General features: G+C 44.0%; 1 pseudogene; it reads left to right on the top strand.

Annotated features, from left to right (window-relative positions):
- Positions 1-13521: 13521 nt before the first annotated feature.
- LOC137149884 (olfactory receptor 6F1-like) lies at positions 13522-14454 on the top strand (annotated as a pseudogene).
- The last annotated feature ends 4661 nt before the right edge of the window (positions 14455-19115 follow it).

Here is a 19115-nt window from a genome sequence, read left to right as displayed (position 1 = left end):
CTTAAAGTGTGGTGCTCAAATCCAGTAACAGTGCCAAGTAGAGCAGAACAATGACCTCTCATGTCTTGCATATAATACTCATGATAGTATAGCTGTGACAAAGAGGGAATTTTTGTAATATTTTTATGAGCACTATGCATGCCTCCATTTCCCCTATAAGTTTCATGACTACCATGTTGGGGGGCAAAAGGGTTATGCTTGCTCTCAGGGCAGCCTAAGTGACATAGGTGAGTGTCTCACTCCCTGTCTGGATGGAATGAAGATTCATTAGAAGCTAGTTGAAACTGACCCAAATCAAAATGGGCCAGAGAAGCAATGCACATTCCAGTGATGCATGAATTCTAAACATTCCCAGGTGCATGCAACCCTTTTCAGTTTGGAGTCATCAGCAAATTTTATAACAATTAGCATATAAGGTAGATGTGAATGGGCCTAGATAGATAGATAGATAGATAGATAGATGTAGAGTCAATTTGTGTATACTGGGATTTCTTACCAAAAGGATGTGGGGCCTAACTGCTTAGACTTCCTCAAAAATCCTAGCTTATATCCCTAGCTCTTATAATTGTCCTATCTAGACACAATATTGCTGTTCACCCTTCTCAGTGACATGGGTCCTGCTATTCCTCTCACTCACCGTGACGTAAAGCATGGATTACTCCACACTGACGTGGATGGAAATCACTGGTTTAAAACTAAGAAAAGAAGGTGCAATTTTTGGACAATGATGGTAATAAACACAGGAACAATTTACCCGGAGTCAGAGTGGGTTCTCCATCACTGGTAATTTTTAAATCAATACTTTTTTTCCCCTAAAAGTTTTGCTTAATGAATTATTTTGGGGACGTTCCGTTGCCTGTGATATACAAGAGATCAGACTAGATGTTCCCAGAGGTCCCACAAAGTGCTACTTGTAACTTGCTTTAGTCCCTTCCTTGTGATGTGGCTACTTTTTAAATTTGTGATGTGATGTGCCTCATTCTTAGCTCCCCTCTGCTGACTTCACACTAGTGAAATTCCATTAATTTCACGGGAGTTAGTTTTGATTCAGGCTGGGTCCTTCAAAGTCAATGGGCCAGCTGCCCAAGTGTTATGAATCGGTGTACGGTATTGAAATCAATTAGCCAGAACCCCCACTGGTGTAAACTGACATAGTTTCATTGGAGTCAATTGACCAGATCAACAGCGAGTGCGAATCAACGGCTTTTCCTTCCCCTTCTGAGTTTCATTAAAGCTACACTACATTGCATCAGCTGAATATTTGACCAAGTGCATTGATTAATGTTGACAGAAGTGGAGTAGTGGAGATTCAGGAATGAATAACCAATCCTCTGTCACAGAATTCAGCTTGGTGAGTCTGTCCAGCCACCCTGAACACCAGATGTTCCTCTTTGTGGCATTCACCTTCATCTACATGGCAGCACTAGCTGGAAACATCCTCATTATCCTCACGATTACTTCCAACAGCAGCCTCCACACCCCTATGTATTTTTTGCTCATCAACTTGTCCTTGATAAATATTTTATCCATCTCAGTGTCTGTCCCCAAAATGCTGCTCAACCTTCTGGAGCACAGGAAGACCATTTCCTTCTTGGGTTGCATTGCGCAGATCTGTCTCTTCACTTGGACTCTGGGAAGTGAAACTCTGTCCTTGCTGCCATGGCTTTCGACCGCTACGCTGCTATTTGCCACCCTTTGCATTACAACCTCATCATGAGGAGAGGGGTTTGTGTTGGGTTAATTGCTGGTGCATGGATAGCTGGGGTGGCCAATTCCGTGGTCTATACAGGACTTGTACTCCAGCTGTCCTTCCGCTGCTTGACCATCATCAACCAGGGACAGATAATAAGACAGAAAATATCATAATGCCTCTCTAGAAAGACATGGTACACCCACATCTTGAATGCTGTATGCAGATCTAGTCACCCCATCTCAAAAGAAATATATTAGAATTGGAAAAGGGCAACAAAAAAGATTAGGGGTAGGGAACAGCTTTCACGTGAGGAGATATTTAAAAAATTGGGACTTTCAGCTTGGAAAAGAGACGACTAAAGGGATATGATAGAGGTCGATAAAATCTTGACTGGTGTGGAAAAAGTGAATAAGGAAATGTTATGTGTTAGAAATAACCAAACAGGTTGTCCCGGGGGTGGATTGGGGAGACAGAACCTTTATTTCCTGCTCGTTCCACCTCGACGCCACGAGTCAGCAATGAGGCGATTACTTTACAATCCTTTTATCCAGAACAGTCTGTAAATGTACACATTTCCAGCAACTCCCCATGGACCCCTATACACTGACACCTATACAATGAATATTAACAACTACACGATGAATACAATTATACCCGCCCCTGCTTGTTGTTTACAGGATTATTGCACAGAGCACAGACACATTACCTTGAAACTTACAAATATCTTTTAAAATATACTATATGCAAGGGAGGGAAAGAAGATAATTCTCTGTTCCCACCAAAGGCGTTGTGCAGGAGTGGTGATAGTTAGCCTCAGTCTCGTCCCCTGCGCAGATGGCCAGGAAGGGAGGAAAAGAAGAGAGATAACAGACTCTAACTAGAATTCATACCAATTAACAGAAACAAGGTTTTCCCGTGCCTTGACCCCATTCCCTGTAACTTAGGCCTGACCATTTGTCCAGCTTTTAACTCTTTATTCTCCGAAATTATTTATTCCCTCAAATAACACGAGAACTAGGGGTCACCAAATGAAATTAATAGGCAGCAGGTTTAAAACAAATAGAAAGAATACCTCACCCAACATGCAGTCAACCTGTGGAACTCCTTGCCAGAGGATTTTGAGAAGGACAAAACTATAACAGGGTTCAAAAAAGAACTAGATAAGTTCATGGAGGATAGTTCCATTAGTGGCTATTAGCCAGAATGGTCAGGGATGCAAACCCATGTCCTGAAGTGTCCCCAACATCTGTTTGCCAGAAACTGGGAGTGGATGACAGGCGATGGATCACTTGATGATTGCCTGTTCTGTTCATTCTCTCTGAAGCACCTGGCATTGGCCACTGTCGGAAGACAGGAGACAGGAAACTGGGCTAGATGGACCATTGGTCTGACCCAGTGTGGCCGTTCTTATGTTCTTATGCCCACACTTAAGGAGAGATGTGGAAATAATTAAGGAAGTTCAAAAGAGGGCCAAACAACTGATCTAGGGGCTGGAAACATTGTGAAATGTTTGCATGGGTACCATTTAAGAAGTTAGTATTTATACTGGAAATTACGTTCTTAAAGCCTTGAAGCTAAAGCAGATCAGCAGGAAGTGACATACCTTGGACAGGTTCTTTTCAGGTCATTGTGTACTGTGTGCCGCAGCACAAGTGAAAACGCCCCAGCTGATGGCCATGAACAATGGATCACAGAGTCTGCAGGAAGGGACACACAGCTAGTGGGTGTCCTGTTTATGCATAAGATCAAAGAATTAGTCTGGCACAGGAGGAAAATGCAAGGAGACACATGGAATCCTTCACCGAGAGAAGAAGTGGGCAGCGTGGTTTGTCCATGAAAAAGGGATCACAGCCTGCCTGATTGACTAGCACTGGAGAGCAATGCTTTATTACGGATGAGGGTATCTTGTGAAGTAAGTCTAGGGTCGAGAATGTGTATTATGATTTAATTTCATATGTTACTCTTTGTTTCCAATATCTCTTCTTGAGATCACTCACACCTGTGTGCTTTGTTAAATAAACTTTCACTTGCGTTCACTATAAACATATCTCAGTGCTGCGTGTTACGTGGAGTGGTTGATCTAAGCTGTAACTAGGAAGTTGTAGTGACAATGTGAATACTGTGAGTGCCCGGTGCTCCAGGGGCTGAATGCTTCAGGGGGTTGCTCAGAGGACTCTAGGGCTGGCGTGTGTCTCTTGCAGACCTGCAGAGGGACAGTGGAGCCCACGTAGGCTGATCGGGCAGTGCTTGTGGTGCCCCCAGTGAGTGCAGTCGAGTAGTTGACCCCTGGTGGGGACAGACAGTCTTCCTCATGCTCGGGTCAGGTGGTAGTGAGGTGCCTACCAGGCCTGGGCACCATGGGAAGCATCTCAGTCTCCTGAGGCTTGTAAAGTTTTAGCCTAATTTAAATCTCATTACAGGGGCATCTGGGTGATGTTTAATGATCTGTGTGATATACAGGAGCTCAGACAGGATGATCTAACGGTCCCTTCTGGCCCACAAATCTAAGAATCCATGACTTTCCCCATCACTTCTCCTGTGTTTAAATGACTCCATCATACCCATGAGAGCACAGCTAATTTCTTTACATCTCCCACACTTGGTCTATGTTCTCTAGCTACTCTTTGGGGGCATAGACTGTTTCCCACTGCGTTTTCCTACCGCACAGAGCACAATGGGACCTCGGTCTTCACTGGGACCTGCAGTTGCTATAGTAATCACATAAACATGCTGATTAATTTTCATTCCAGGGTACCATCCAGTTTGAAACTTTTCCCTTCTCCTAAAATGTGAGTAGGGAGCCCTGGTTTCTGTTCCTGGATCTGCCACGGACCTGCAGTGTGAACTTCAGCAAGGCACCTCCCTACTCAGTGCCTCAGTTTCCCCTCCCACACTTTGTCCATCTTCTTTATTTTGGTTGGTGGAGGGTGGGGTCTCTTTCTGTACTATGTATAGAACCCTGATCTTGGGTGAGGCCTTTATGTGCTGGTAGTGATCCCAGGACTGCCTCGTTGCCTTTATGTGCTATATGTGCTTTATGTGCTATAATAACAGTAATAACAGTAGATATGCTGAGCCCAGGACTCGTTGCCCAGGACATGTTGCCACAGCTGTTAAAAAGCAGTGTAGACGTACCCTCCTAGGCTGGTGTGGCAGCCTAGCACGCTGACAGGGCTGCATGTGGGCACACCCAGGGCTGGAATACCAGGGAGGGGGGAGCTGCAGTTCCCAGTTGTGGTGTATTGAGAGAGTTCTGTGTGGGGAGGGGCTGGTGAGAGGGGCAGGGAGAAAGGTGACTAGCACATGGTCAGTATCCAGGGGATCTGTCAGCATTGTGGGTTTGAGGCAGGGCAGCCAGGACAGAGGGGTTGTAGTTCAGTATTGAGGTGTACTGGCAGAGCTGAGAAGTAGTTTGGGGTCAGGAAGAGGAGAGGTATTATAGGACTGTGAAGAAAGCCCAGGGCTGGGATAGCAGGGGGCTGCAGGTCAGGACTAGAGAACATTGGCAGAGGTGTTGGGGGGAGCCCAGGACTGGGACAGAAGGACAGATGGGTCACTCGCAGAGCTCTGTGTGCATACGTGTTTGTGTGCAAGTGTGACAGAGCAGGCATTTTTCAGAATATTTTGGATGAATGGCGTGCGTGCCTCAGTTTCCCCTCTGTGGTGCATGGTTAACCAGGGGGTGGGAAAAGGCAGTTTACTCTAGGCAGACACATAGGGATGACCGACATCCATGCTCGTGGAGAGTTTGAGAAGACAATGGCCACTGCAATTGCCTGGACATTTGCTACCTAGCAACAACCGACCCTGGGGGGTCCAGCCAGGTGTGACCAGCTGGAAAACAAAGGACAGGGGAGGGGCGAGGTGGGGTTGTTAAGTGACAGGGGAGATGCTCCTAAACTGGAAGTCAAGAGGGCTCTGGGTGTAGGCCCAAAGCTTGATTCTGTTATGTTGATTCTATGTGAAATACCCTTATTCTTTTGATACGTGATAAACCACCAGTGCAGTCTCTGTGCAGCTTTGCATTTTGGCCATGTAGGGTGATCTGTTCATTATTGATAAGTTTGTATGAAAGCACCATTTGTTTGTCCGAAACTAACATCTGGTCATTGAATATCCTGTTTGTAAAGTTCCCAAAGATCATCCTGTGAAACTGTTGCTATTGTTGAAGTACATGTGTTTTATGATCACTGCTTAAAGTAACATCAGCAAATGTTCTGAAACAGAAAGATTCAGTGTGAAATGAGGGTGTTTTGTAATAGTAGTGAATGGTTTAGATAAAAAGAAATGTTATTGTTTCTGAAGGACACTTGTGTCTTCCAGTTACACGTTTTAAGTAAATGTTCAGAGATTAGGTTCTGAATAGATGAATGAGTGATGTATGTATGTGAGACCAGGGAGTGATGGAGAAAGGTGTCTGGCTTGGATGTTTATGGGAGTGAAGGTAACAACTTTTATGACCCAGATGGCCGAAGACTGCCTACCCTGATGACCCCGGGATCCATCTCAAAGGACCAAAAAAAGATGAACTATGAAAAACAAACAAACAAGGGTCATGCTTGCAAAACATGGGTGATTAATAATCACACCAGGACACAGATGCAGCATGACGAAGCAGAACCCATAGAGTGGCATAAGAGCTCACCCCTATAAAAAGGGGAGAAAAGATGAGGACTTTGGGTTTGGTTCTACAATCATCCTCCAGGGGCATCGGTGCACACCGGCAGACCCCTGTTCCCTCCCTCCTGTCTTAGCCACTTGGCCAATGGACTAACACGAGCAACAGAGGCTGGTAACTGTACTCCATCTCTGTAGAACTTTGTGTGTGTGCAGGCAATTGCTTTTTGAAATCTTTGTATTCACAATAAACGTGGTGTGTTGCCTTGTCCCCCTGAATAAGATCCTGCTGTTTATTTTATAACAGGGGGGCTCCAGGCTCTGGGACTGACCCGGATGGACCAAGCTGTATTTTTCCATTCTCTGTGTTAACTATGGACTTGCTATGCTGTGCTAGTTTAAAGCTCTGGCTGAAAGTCACTGCACATGAAGGAAGGTGGGGGGGGGGGCGTTGCTCCCCTTGGGGATGCAAATGTCCCTTTGGTGCCCAACTCAGGTGGATCTGCTGCTGGGCACTCACAGGGTGAAGCAGAGATGCCGAAGGCTTCCAGGTGTGGTCCCACGAGACAGGGAAGCCACGTGGCTTACCCTAGTGAGACCCCAACACACCGAAGGGGTCCTCCCAGGAACCATTCCAGAGCAGTTTGCGAGAGACGTGATTTCAAAGGAAAATTAAGCCTCGCTCATGATCTCCTGACTGAACTCCCAGATCTCAGGATTGATTTTTTTAATGCTAGTGAGATTCACACAGTTTGCCCGAGTACGGCGGCCCCACCAGGGTGAGCTCTGTCTCCTCCTCCCAGAATGGCCCCCGGAACCAGTCCAACACCCCGGGCCAGGCCTGGCCCTGCCTCCCCCACTCAGGCCTCATCCCCCCCCATTCTGGACCATGCCTGCCTCCTCCACGGGGCCTAACCCCCCAACCATGGACCTTCCCCCTGCCCCCTGACACCAGGGACTACCCCCCCACACCCTGGGCCTGCTCCTACATCCCCCCTCAGCAAGGCCTATCACCACCCCCACCCTGCACCTGCACCCTGCCCCCCCTTGCCACGGACTAACACACCCCCCACACACCCCAGGCCTGCCCCCTCCACAGTACCTAACCCGACTCCTGCCCTAGGCCTGCATCCTCCCCCCCCATGCTGAGTCCTACCCCCCTCAGCAGGGCCTATCACCACCCCCACCCTGGACATGAGCCCTACCCCCCCATGCCACGGACTAACCCCCCCACACACACCCCAGGCCTACCCTCTACAACCCCCTCCACAGTACCTAACCACACCTCCGCCCTGGGCCTGCGTCTTGCCCCCCATGCCACTGACTACCCTCCCCACACACATCCCGGGCCTGTCCTGTACAACCTCCTCCACAGTACCTATCCCCACCCTGGGCCTGAGTCCTACCCCCCACCCCATGCTGGGTCCTACCCCCACACACCGCGGGTCTGCTCCTACACCCCCCTTCTTGGGTCCCACCCCCTACACCCCAGGGCTTGGCCTGCCCCCCACACCCCAGGACCTCACCCCCTCACTTCCAGGGCCAGGTCTATCCCCCCACACACCCCCGAGCCTAACCCCTCCCCCCCCCAGACTCCCTCCACCACACACACTCCTTCAGGTAACCACGGTTTGCTTACACAAGATTTCACTCGGTTGCCCTTAGTTAAGTTGCCCAGTGTTCTCCAGAGCTTTGGTTCCGACAAATTAAAAGGCAGCCCTGTTGTGAAATGAGACTCTGTCATCCTAACCTCAAGCCGAGCTGTCCAGCAAAGGTGGTGGGGATGGGGAGGAATGTTTTTAAAAAAGTGTTTTAATAAAGCGTTTTCCGATGCTGTAATAGAGTTTTTGTAAAGAGCTCTGACCTGTAACATCAACCACTAGTGAGGTTTATAAATCCACTGGCCACATAACTATATGGGTTTATGTCTGGGAAAAAAAAGAGCAACTCCTGATTTATATCCCAAATCTCTTGCTTTTTAAGAGTTCATCTCTCGATTTCTGAGCCAGTGGTGTTGGCAAGGAGCACCTGACCTGTGGATCTGTGACAGTGTGTGAGCCCAGAGATGGAAGAGTTTTGTGAGTAGGGGTCTGTGGGTTAGGACTGAGGACACAGGCAGAACTGGGGATCCTGGCAAAGCCATCACAACCCAGGAACGTTGGCTGATCTCTGTCACGGAGGCCTAGAAACCTGGAATTGCCTTTCACTCGCTGTGCCTGGGCCCTGCTGCCTTGGCTAACCTAGTGAGATCTCCAGTTTCTTTACTGCAATCCACACACCCCATTACATTCCCTCACTAGGGGGACTCTGGTGGAATTTATGAATGAAGGGATAGCCTTTCACAGCAGCTGGCATAACTGGTTTGACCTTTTTTCCTTTACACATCAGGGGGGTGCTTGACATAGGAACAAACACTCCCTTCCTTTGTCTAACTTTAATCCATGCCTCTGACTTTCTTTTCTAATCAGCCCCGATGGGACCGCCACGAAGACCTGCATTTCCCAGCAACGTTTCCATGCTAATGGCCATCCTGGGACCCATTACAACCAGGAGTGACTTTGTTTCTGCCACTGGCCCTTAATTCCCTGAGAAGTTTGACAAAACTCCCAGCAATGGGCATCTCAGCTGGCCCTAATATTCCTCAGAGTGCTGATTAAGGCTCTTGTGGTCATAACAACCTGTGTGTCGGCCTGTAAGTCCCTGGAGAGCAACAGGTGCTGCCTGGCTAACAGGAGAAGTTTCTTTTTAGCAGCTGTGTTGCTAAAGGGGATGATTTTCATGAGCACATAATGAAGCGCCTTTAAAAAAATGATGATTATTTTTACCCTAAGCAAGAGTCAAAATGGTCAGGGTGACAACCCCATGCTCTGGGTGCCCCTAGCCTCTGTTTGCCAGAAGCTGGGAGTTGATGACAGGGGATGGATCACTTGATAATGACCTGTTCTGTTAATTCTTTCTGAAGCACCTGCCATTGGTCACTGTCTGAAGACAGGATATTGGGCTAGATGGACCATTGATCTGAGCTGCTATGGCTGTTCTTATGCTCTCATGTTCATGGCGCTGCTTAATTCCCTCTATGACAGGAGTGCTCTATATATGTATATATGGAAATGACACCAATGATGGTCTCAAGTATATAAACCGTCATTTCTTTGGTTTCGTAGGACTGCTAAAATTCACTGCTGTGGCTTCCCCTGTCCAGCTTTTTGTCTGTGCCCAGCAAGTGGAAGGGGTCAAATTTTGGCATTTGCCACTATTTTACAGTAGGGAAAGTGAGGTTGGAGGGGGAGGATTAAGTAACACACTATAGTTTCCCCTGTGTAGCAAATGGTTGGCAAAGCCAGGACTAGACTGATAGTCTCCAGGCTGCCAGGACTGTGATATCGACAGGAGACCAGCCTGGCTCAGCAGAGTGTGTGACAGGTTCTAGGGAAATCTGTGAAATTCTGTTGAGGTCAGATATCCCCAGGGTGCTGGGGAGGTGGGGGAGGCAGAGTAGAAAACAAACCTCCTCAGACAGCCAATTTGAGCGGCAGTGCATTAACAAGGTAGGTAGGGGTAAAGGCTGTTGGATGATTCTGGAAAGAAATTCCCACCGATGTGAAAATCTACAGAATTTCCTGAGTCGTGTTTTTTTAATAGGCAAAGTGTCATTTATACTAACAACATTTTGCTCCTCTCTGGCAGTAAAAACAGGGCTTAAAATTACAGGGAATTATACTTATCACACGTATTTTAAATCCCTGTATACTGCAAACATGGTGTAAAATGACTTTGATGTGCATATGATGTGCGTAAAGGTGCAATATTCCTTTATTTGGTATATATTTTGGTGGGGGGACAGGAAGATATACCACTTTACAATGCCCCATTTTTCAGCACCCATATTATAGCGTATCATCTGGGGAGAAAAGGAGGTGAAAGAAAGGAGTTTATATTAACAAGCTCTGTCAGAAGACACAGGAAGTTAGACCCACTAGCCAGATGCAGCCTATATTGGCATTATAGTGTAAAGTAACCATATTGAAAAATAGGATTGCCTTTCTTGCAATCCTTTCTGCAGAAATTAAATTTGTTAGTCTTTAAAGTGCTACAGAACTTCATTGTTTTTGCTGTATACAGACTAACACGGCTACCCTTCTGGATTTCTTGACACTGTGAGCCACCTGAAAATTGACATTCAAAATTTTGCTTCACTGAGGAGTCAGCATACCTGTACTGAAAGAATGAGTGTATTGAGTATATCACATCACTCTTTTAAAATATAAGATAAAGTCTAAGGTGAAAAAAGAAAATAGTATTTTTGTAAATTGTATAACCAATAGAGCCATTGTTTTCACATCAAAATTTTGGACAAAAACTAAAATGTTTTTTATCAAAAATTGTCTTTTTTCAGTTTTTTTGCCAGAAAAGAAACAAAACAAATCAAAACCACGTTTTCAGATTTCAATCAAAATATTTTATTATTTCCTCACTAGAAACTTGTTGTTCTTGTTCTTGTTTTTAAAAGTCCCAGAATTATTTTATTTATTTATTTATTTATTTGCAAAAATCTCTGTTTCATCGAGAAGACAGTGTCCATCAATCAAGTGTGCTGATGAAACTTTTCAAATAGCTGTAATGTGGATTTTGCTGGTATCATATCTTTCCTGAGGCAAATGAGAAAAAAAGATAGATAGATAGATAGATAGAGTGTAAGGGGATGGATGGATGGATGAATAGATAGATAGATATGCCTATTTCTGATCAATGCACAGAAATAGGAATTGCAGCTCTTGTGTTCTATCCTCAACTGTCTTTGTAATTCCAACAGATCAGTTCACATTCCTGCTTTAGTTTCCCCACCTTGTAAAATGGGAACAATCGTACTGACCTAGTCAACCATTCACTCCAAAGTCTTAAATCAGGCTTCTACTGTGTAGGATGTTGTGTGGATTAACAGCCAATATTGCTTTGTGGATAAAAGAGCTACACAAGTGCTAAGTATTGTTATTTATGCAAGAATAAATTCAAATTACGGAAGATAGCCGCCCAGCTTCTAGTGCACTAACTCTGATATGTTTGAACATATCTGGCGGCAATAACTATCAATCACTTATTCTTTCTTCTACAAGCTGATGTCTATCTCAGTTCACGGAGCAACCTCCTTTGTACAGAGTGGAAGAAGTACCTAGAATAGTAGGGTGTGTTGTAGCTTGTTTCTTAAGCATTTGGCATTAGGCAGTATTTAGAACATGATTCCTAACTAGGTAGGTTACTGTTCTGGTCTAGCACAGGTTGTATGGATTTGTCTGAAAGCTGAGCCCAGGGGAGGTGAGTGGAAGAGGGGGGGCTGTTATGTGAAAGGGATATTGGAAAGCAATTTTACCATATTTCTGGGAATCTTTTGATCTGTAGTTTGTCCCTACCTGTTTGTCTGTCTTGTCTTTTAGATTGTAAGCTTTTGGGAGTAGGGATGGTGGTCATGTTTGCTTGGTTTGTGCAGTGCCCAACACAATAGAGACACAACTCTGGCTGGGAGCTTATGGTTCTATCAGAAGACACACAACAAATAAACATAATTTCTCATTTCAAAGGTCACGTCCTTCTTCCTGAGAATTTGGGGTGGGATTTCCAAAGGGCCCAAGTCGGACTGGCTGGTAAACAAGAATTCCGTTTGCCAGGGGAAAAAAACAGTTTCCAACTTTGTTTTGTGCCAACATGGAAAGAACATGAGATGTTTAAAAAAATTGGCAGAAAAAAAACAAGAGAGCAAGAGATGTCCCCACAACAGCCAGGTGGTTTCAGCATTCACCTGGGTCATGGTAGAGTTATGCTGAAGTCCCAGCTCTGGCTGAGTCAGGGGATGGACTCAGACCTAGGAAGTGCCCAAACCACCAAGCTGTAGCATTAGTCTTTTCCATTTGTTCTCGCTTTGATCACTAATTGCATCAGGACCTAAGAATCCACCCAGATGAAATTTTTGTGATTTATGAACCTAAATTCTACAGAAGCTCAATGAGAATCAGGCTGCTCAGGGACAGATTTGCAAAGGTATTTCAGGAGCTTCAGATGTGTATCAGCACCTCGTGGGATTTCAAACATTTTAAAGCAGATGAGTTGAATGATAAATGTGTCAATTGTCCTAACAATAAATAAATCTTACAGGAATGTTGATGCTTCTCACCATACTTAGCAATCAGCTGAGCATTTCTGGAAGATTAAAAAGTATGTGTGTGTGTTGAAACAAAGCTTGTGTTATTTTGCTGTACGGTGGTTTGTGTAAATGGAGAATGAGTGCGCAGCAAGCTGGGCTGTGAATCTAGAGCACACACTAACTCTACATCTACACGGCACAGCACTTGCTGCAGTGTGTAGGGTTTGTGTAGCTAAGCACTATAATGAAGAAGAAGCTGCGTCCACATTAAGATGTGCAATGACACGCGGCAATGAAAGGCTCTGGCAGAGGAGAGGCAGCAAGGAAATCTCTAGCAGGAGGGAGATGCCAGAGCCTTTCCCCACTGCTGGAGTAGTTCACTGCAGTGGAGAAAAGCTCCTGTGGCTCTTTGCTGCAAAGGACTTACTCTGTGGTGGAGAAAGACTGCAGCAATGGGGAGGCACTGGAGAAGGCCCAGGTAGCTCCACACTGCTGGAGCCTTTCCCCGCTGCAGCAAAAGATTCCTGCAGCAGGAAGGCAATGAGACTCTACACAATAGCATTGCGGGAGGATGAGTCATGGTTAGGTGAGTAGAGAGCTGCATAGGGTACCTACTCGAGTACATATCCACAGAGTTCAGCATTGTCTTTACTCCACTTGCCTAAGCAGTGCCTCTACACAGCAATTTAGACCCATGATAGGGGGCAAGGTGTGTATGTACCTACACCCCTCCAAAAGAACTGTACAGTGCAGGCATATCTTAACTGTCCATGTGGATCTTGATCCTGCTCACTAAATATTCCCTGGTATGCTTTGATTCGCTGTGCTTTAAACAGGAGTGGGTCAGTGGGAACTTTTTTGTGAGCTGTAACTGACACATAGTGAACTGTAGACTCACACACCAGCTTCTCATGCACTGACTCTCCATCTAGACAAGGCCTTTGAGAGGCTTCACAACGAAGTAAGGTGCTACTATGCTGCTTGTGGTTGTTCAAGGTTGTGTAGCATCTTGGTGTGTTCAGCATTTTTATCTGCCTGCTGCCAATGATATCTTTTGTATTGGCAGATGGGCTTCATGACTCGTACAGAAATAGAAAACCAAACCAGTGTGCAGGAGTTCATCTTACTGGACTTTCCCGGCACTTGGTATTTCCGAATGTATCTTGTTGTGCTGTTTTCCGTGATATATATCCTAACAATCCTAGGGAATGTCTCCATCATAGCCTTAGTGAGCAGTCACCCACGGCTCCACACCCCCATGTACTTCTTCCTCTGCAACCTCTCCTTCCTGGAGATCTGATACACCACGGTCTCTGTCCCCAAGACAATTGCAGTCTTCCTTGGGAAAAGCTCCATCTCCTTCACTAGCTGCATCCTGCAGATGTACTTCATTTTCTCCTTGGGCTCCGCAGAACAAATTCTCTTATCTGCCATGGCCTATGACCGTTATTTGGCCATTTGCTACCCATTGCGCTATAATACCATCATGAACAGCACCTTGTCTACTCAGCTTGCCCTTGGCTCCTGGGTGTCTGGTTTCCTGGCTGTTTCTATCCCGGCATATCTGATAGCCAGGTTGTCCTTCTGCAGCACTCATATCATCAATCACTTCTTCTGTAGCATAGATTCCTTGTTCATTCTCTCCTGTACAGACACTTCTGTGATTGAGATGGCAGCTTTCATCATCTCGATCATCATCATCCTAGGATCGTGTTCGATTGCTGTGGTCTCCTACATTTACATCATCTCCACCATACTGAGGATCCCATCAGCCCAAGGCCGGCAAAAGGCCTTTTCCACATGCTCAGCCCATCTTACCGTTGTGATTATCTGGTACAGCTCCACCGTCTTCCTGTATGTCAGGCCTTCCAAAAAGAACTTCATGGAAATGAACAAGGTCATCAGCACTTTGAACACAATTGTAACTCCGCTGTTGAACCCCTTCATTTACACTCTGAGAAATAAAGAGGTGAAGGAGGCTTTCTGGAAGGTATTCAGTGGGACATGAATTTTTGAACGGCTTAGATCTTACTGGGCCTGGTTTTCAGCCCATGCTCATGTTACCTTTGGTATTTGCAAAGATATTTAGGAACCTAAATATTCAGAATGGCACCTAAATACAATTAACAATCTGGCTTCTACGACCCTAAGTTTTATTGAAAGTCTATTGTATGTAAACTCCAACGAGCTGGATTTGCTGAAGTATTTAGGTGTCTAAATAGGCGCACAGTGGGATTTTCAAAAGCACTTTAGGTACCAAAATCCCATTGATTTCTATGGGAGTTAGGCACCTAACCTACTTAGGCATTTTTAAATTTCCACATAGCATTTATCTGCAACTTTAGGAACCAAAATACTTTTGAAAATCTGGCCCTAAGGAGCTTTTCAGAGGTCTCTTCCGCAGCCCATTGGAATGAATGAATATCTTGCAATTGAAGTAAATGAGCTTTAGATCAGTCCCTATATGGACATTAATTTTAGCAATTCACATTGAGGACCGTGCTGATATCATTACTCATATGCTGGATTTTATTATTTTGAGTAGTCCAACTGACTTCAGTGGGATTACTCACACTAAATAAGATAAGATTGTTCATAAAGCATCTGCAGGATGAAGACCTCAGTGACATAGGGCAAAATTCTGAGTGCAGTTGAAAATTTTAAATGTGTAGTAACTGCAGAGTTTTCATTATCTGTCGTGCATGATTGGTTGGGCAAGTCACATGACATTGTTTCTGTTCCCTGATTCGATGACTGAAACTTTATTAAACAGCAGGAAAAAAATAATAATATGAAATACAGGAATTACAGAATGATGAACAAAGAATAAAGAATAACACAAAATGCAGGAAATACAGAATGATGAACAAAGTTGATGGTTGTTTTTTGAACTAATGAAGAATTTCAAATTTTCAAACTTATTTCCATTTTTAAAGGTTCTAAGTTTGGGGGAGTTCTCTATATTTCTGTAGATGGAAAAAAAAATCAGTAATGATTTTTATAACGTTTTCCATTAAAACTTTGACAAAAAATCAAGTGAAAATGTTCATTAAAAAAGAAAATGGCTAAGTCAACAGTCCCATCATAAAATCCCACTCATATATTTGTCAATGTCTCTCTTAGAACACACTAAGTTGTTTGCTCCCAGCTGATCCAGAATGTCACTTCTCTGATGGTTAGAGAGAATGAGTAGAGATATAATCAGTTTAGTACGGAAGAAATGCAAGAAGGCAGATATGTGAGTTCACAAACTTGCCACATGGGAATATAAATCACTGTCCCTGAATCTAGCTCCTGGAACTCTTTCACTGTCTCTACAAGCAACACACTCTGTAAATTCTAATCATGACTGTGAGGTTTTTTTGGAGATTAAATCCCAAGGGAATTTGTGAAGCATTGAGATATTCTTCTTTCCCTTGAACACTTGTATATAGTTTTTTATTACATGGCTTTGAGGGAGGTTATTTCAGCTTGGCTAAAGGAGAATTATTGTAGATCCTAACCACTATAAAACTATAGATAATACTGGAGAAAAAGAGAGAGAGACATTTTATAGAGAGATTTTTTATAAGCATAGTACATAGGAAAATATACATTTGACAGACAAAAGTCTTGTGGAAAACAATCACCAGGATATTGCATGGCTAGCTCCATCACTAGAAACTGAGACACCTTTCAAATTTAAAGGAGACTGTTTTAGTTTAGCAGTATTTTTGCCTGTGTTTCTAAGATAATGTTCGTTATTTCCTATCTAAGATGACAGAACAGCTCCTTGGGGGTTTTATGCCAACTCTTTCCAGTGCAAAATGTTACCACTTTCCATTTATGCCAAAATGTCTTTCCAGTGCAAAAATGTTACCACCACTAGGCAAACCCACCCAAATGTGAGCATGTTTTCTAAGACATCTGAATGTTTTCACTGTTTTTATGATCCTCACTACAGATTTTTATAAGTCTAACTAGGATCTGAATGTGTCCATGTATTTAAGAAAAAATAAAGATGACACAATCAAAGTCCTTGCTTGTTTCACTAATAACAATTGGCACTCTCTAGTTCTAAAAGTATCTACAAATATCTAGTTTTAAAAGTGAGGATGCAAAATCATAACCTTTTCTCTCATCAGGTCTTCCTCCCATATCTGCTCAGAGTCATAAATCATGACTTTAAGGGGGAAAATATAATTTTTACTACTTTACATTCCCATTAGTTCTAGAGAGTCAACCAAGCCAAAATAGAGTGGATAGATTCAATTCCAAGTTCCAATCAGTTACACGTGTGAAATCTGGTGCAACAAAAGCATAATCTGAAGGCACGGGACAAATGTGAAATTGATGTACATTTCATCTTCTTCTTCTCGCCCTCCTCCTTTTTCTCCACTTTAGGCTTTAATGTCCAAAGTAGGGCACTTGGGATCCATTCTCAGGTTTGGAAGGGGACTGTAGACAAGTCATGACAGTAGATTGTAGTAGGTCCTATCATCATCCTTTCTATTGCAACATAAATTCCTGAATAGTCCCTCTCTTGCATGGACACATTCATCACTGAGACAGCAGCTTTCGTCATATTGGCCATTGTCATCATTAGGTCATGTGTGATAACTCTCGTTTCGTACATCTATATAATTTCCCCTATTCTGAGAACACCATTGGCCAAAGGCTGATGCTCTGCCCATCTGAACGTTGTGATGATATGGTAAGGCTCCACCATTTCTCTTTTTATTAAGCCTTCTTCACAGTATTAATTGAAATTGACCAAGACTGTCAACATCCTGAATGCTATTGTAAAACCACTGCTAAAACGCTTTCATTATTGTCCTGAAGAATAATGAGGTGTAGAAAGTCTTGTGAAATACAATCCGTGGGAGATCAAATGATTTCCAAATGGCGTCATTCCATTAACATCAAAAATTTTTTAAATCAGCAGGGCTGAATTAATGGATCAAGCCCCAGTTATATCAGTTACTGACTGTTGATGTTTGAACCATGACATTCCCTTGGGACATTGCAGATCACTAGTCCTGGGACAAAGTACGTGAGAGTAGGGGAGAAAGGAGCCATTTCTGTCAGGGATTCTGGCTATAGAACATATCCCCAAAAGACATCAGGCATATCCAGTATTGTCTAAAGGAAATGCAACACAACCCTCTATTTAGAAAAGCCTTTCTACCATACTAATGGCCGTCATAACATTGCCCCTTCTTCTATCCCCTAGTGCCCACCAGCACAACCACAACAAAAATCAGAAACAAACTCAGAAAGACAGAAGACCTCTGTGGAATCTGCACAGGACTTCACCATTAACACTAATTTTACGAGAAAGGTGCTGGGAGATACAATAGTGATGGGTAGAAGTCTAAAACTATAAAACAGATAGATTCCTTCCACCCAAGAGTTTTAAAGAAGTTAGTTGAGAAATACGTTCCACATGACAGTGAAGACAAAATATATGAGTTTTTAAAAAAATTAATGATAGCTATAGCTACGTAGAAGGACAATCTGGCGATCAGGACTGCCATCATCAAAATAACCAGGAACTTCCAACCCCAAAGCTAAGGGCTAGGTGAGGATAGAAGGTGCTGCTCGTGACAGTGTTATAATGCAATGGGTAGCAAATGGCGAGATAGCAAATCATAGGCCATGACAGTCAAGCCAAGATGAAATATTTTGTGCAGCCAAAGGAGAAGATAAAGTACATCTACAGCAGGGAGCTGGTGAAGATGAACTTGCTTTGGGACACAAGATTGGCTAGAGTCTTAGAGACAGAGGCTGTGGTGAACTGGATCTACAGAAAGGCGAAGTTGCAGAGGAAGTATTACATGGAGGCTTCAAGTAGGGTGATCAGATAGCAAGTGTGAAAAATTGGGCTGGGGTTGGCCCCTAAGACAAAACCCCAAATATCGGGACTGTCCCTATAAAATCGGGACATCTGGTCACCCTAGCTTCAAGGCATGAATGGGTCCTGACTAGAATGATGATGGCTACATTACCGATGACCATCAGGACATACATGAAGAGGATGAGTATGAAGAGGGACACCTGAAAATACTGAGACACAAGGCATTAAAGAAGGATGAATTCCTTTACTCTGGTGTGATTTTCCTCTCTCATTGACGCTGGGAGCTTTACCTGATGAAACACTCCACAAAAGAAAAACAGTTAAACCCATTGTCAAGCTTTGTCACACACCCACCATTTTTGATAGACAGCTGGGTTTTATGAGGACTTGATCCTTGTCAAGTATCCCAACACTAGAATTATGGGTGTTTTATTGTCCTTGGATGACAGTAGTAAAGAAGCCTAAGGGAGTTTGGCACCCAGCACCCATTGATTAATAACAGGAACTAGTACCTAAATATTTTAGGTTCCTTTTTGACAATCCCATAACGTATAACTATATCTTTGTCTTGGAAAAAGATCTTCATGGTACACACCGTGCCTGGAATAGCACTAAACTATAAAGTATTCACCAAAAGCAACTAGTCTCTGTGTAGTATAAGTCATTTGGTTAGTGCATTTTACGAATACCCATTTGTGCCCAATCTATCTGTCACAGCCTCAGCTAGAAATCCCTGGTTCTTTCACTCAAGCTATGGGTGTCTATGGTTTTATTAATGGAGGTCCTTGGTTCACTCTGTCAAGACAGCCACGATGACAGCTCTAACACGTCTG

Source organism: Emydura macquarii, unplaced genomic scaffold, assembly GCF_026122565.2.
Source record: "Emydura macquarii macquarii isolate MOO-44397 ecotype Brisbane River unplaced genomic scaffold, CSIRO-AGI_Emac_v2 contig_909, whole genome shotgun sequence".
Lineage (NCBI taxonomy): Eukaryota > Metazoa > Chordata > Testudines > Chelidae > Emydura > Emydura macquarii.
The sequence above is the reverse complement of the archived record's forward strand: the minus strand, read 5'-3'. Positions and strand labels throughout refer to the sequence as shown.